Source organism: Microtus ochrogaster, assembly GCF_000317375.1.
Source record: "Microtus ochrogaster isolate Prairie Vole_2 chromosome 14 unlocalized genomic scaffold, MicOch1.0 chr14_random_3, whole genome shotgun sequence".
Classification (NCBI taxonomy): domain Eukaryota; kingdom Metazoa; phylum Chordata; class Mammalia; order Rodentia; family Cricetidae; genus Microtus; species Microtus ochrogaster.
In genome coordinates, this window is record NW_004949098.1 from 12,330,015 (window position 1) to 12,332,636 (window position 2,622).

Here is a 2,622-nt window from a genome sequence, read left to right on the forward strand (position 1 = left end):
ATATATATTTGGGGGGAAAAAAAGAAACTAAGGAAGAAGACTCCGTATAGCCCCATAACTTCTCTAGGCTCAGTGTGGATATTTTGGGTCTCTGCTACATGGCCTCAGCACCTTGGCGTCTCCAGTGGCCAAGGACAGGCTAGGCAGGAAAGGACCAGCAGCCACAGGCCGTGGTAGATGGACTGCAGGCACTCTGTATATGGGTTTCACACGTAGCTTTTGTTTGTGGGTAGGGGAGTTTTTCATCAGAACTGAGTTTTTAGTTTGACTGTAAAGCAGTTTGCATTAGGGCCTGCCTAAATGATGTTCAGGTATAATTGTTTACGTACATGTAATTTGTTAAACACTCGCTATATTTCAGTATATCTGCACAAATCTGCCGGGCCTCATCATTAGCTGTACAGCGGAGCTAGCATTTATCCCTGATATAAACTGGAGGCCACTAAAGCTTACAGAGGTTTAAATAATACTCTGAATTCACCTTATGTGATCTAGAACTCCTGTCTAACTCTTTGGGATCTTGTGTGCTTCCTTTGATTTTCTAAGTAGATAGGACAACTCAGATTTTAATCAACCAATAACTGATCCGACACTAGTAAATCCTTCGTTACTCTACCAATTCAGTTCAGAAGTTGTGTGACTTGGCTTTCTACCTGTCAGCTCTGTTGGGGCACGGCCCTAACTCAGTAAACGAATAAATGAATGGATTTCTAGCCTTTCTTCCCATCTCTTCTCCTGTTTTCTCCCCTCTGAACCTACCATTTTCCAGTCTGTACTCCTACAAACAAAGGAAACAGAACTGTGATTGGCTCTGAAGCTTCAAGGTCCTCTGTGACTTCCAGCAAAGCTGGAGGGGGGATCCCGTTGCTTTATTGTTAGCTGGTTTTTGAAATAGTCTCCTTAACCAGGGCTGGCTTCAAATTCACGGGTAACTGAGGATGACCTTGAACTTCTGACCCTCCCTCTCCCCCTCCCTGGTTTCTGGGATGATAGGACTGTGCCATCATGTCCTGTTCTATGGTGCTGGACAGGAACCCAGCGCCTCGAGCCTTCTATTCGAGCACTCTTGACGGCTAAGGCCCCCAGTGCCTGATGCTCATGGTTTAAAGGTGAGGGGTGCAGAGTGTTGAGAGCATCTTCACCATCCGCAGTGGCTCCACACATGTGCAAGCCTATTCTAATCTGCATAGGTGAAGAACACACTCAAGGAAACAGCTACCCAGTGGTCTACTCACTAAAGTGAAGCTGCCTACCAGTGAGCTACTCAGTTTCCCAGGTACCCATGTTCCATTGATCTCTAAAACAGTACAACAGCGACACCTTACCGTTACTATTTGTGTGATCATCTGGGCTTACGAAACATGTATCAGTGATGTCATCCTATATAGTGGGCAAGTTTCCAGGCTAGGGAGTAGTTAAACATTCAGTTTCTAACCCTTGTTACCTTCTACATTTAAAATTAAATTTTAATTAATTTATTATTTATAATTTTATGTTTGTTTTGTATTTTTGAGGCAATCTCATTGTGTCCCAGGGCTGCCTCAATCTCTGTATTGCGAGAATTCCCTTGACTTCTGATCTTCCTGCTTCCGCCTCCGGTGCTGGGACTGCAGGTGTGTCCCACCGTATCTGCTTTATATAGTGCTAGGGATTGGACTCAGAGCTTCGTGCCTGTTAGTCAGGCACTCTGCCAACTGAGCTACATCCCTAGACCCCTCCCACGTTGAAAAACTTATATTACATTTTAATGATTTAATTTTGGGGTGGGGTGGAGTATGTGTACCACAGTGAGTGGAGGCCAGAGGACAGCTTGCAGGAGTGTCTTCTACCGTGCAGCCCCCAGGATTTTGTTGTTGCTGTTGTTGTTTGATTGGTTTGGTTTTTTGGTTTTTATTTGTTGTTGTTGTTGTTTTTCAAGACAGGGTTTCTCTGTGTAGCCCTGGCTGTCTAGAAACTCATTCAGTAGACCAGGTTGGTCTCTTACCTCAGAGGTCGGACTGCCTCTGCCTCCCGAGTGCTGGAATTAAAGGCGTGCGCCACCACCACCCAGCGTGTCCCAGGGTTTAAACTCGAGTCCTCAGGCTTGCTGGCCAGCACTTCTGCTTCTTAAGCATCTCACCATCCCTCCCTACATTTTCAACACGTGTTTTGGAGTTGCTGAAATGGTACGGTGGCTAAGAGTGCTAAGAGGACCCAAGTTTGGACTGTGATTCTAGCTCTACGGCATCTGATGCCCTCTTCTGGCCTATGTTCTGGGTGTCTGCACTCTTGTATACAGGCACACACATACACACAATCCAAGGCTTTCTTGGAGGCCCCAGTGAAAGGACAAAAGGAACCTAGTTCTGTGACCTGGCCAAAGGTGTGAAGCTAGGGCCAAGCCCTTAAAGGAGTTAAGGTTTTGGTTTCTGGGAACTTGGCTTTTTCCTTTGAAGAGACTGGAATTATCGGTCCCAGTGCTGATGTGTGCTGGGTCTCTGATGCCCTGGAGATACCCTGTGTGCCCTTGTGCAGCACTGTTTGGTCAGCTGACGTCATCCCACTGGACGATGGCTTTCTGCTGACTTGGCCCCGCCCCTCCCCGCAAACTATATGTAAGATGTTATACTTCTTTTTTTTTTT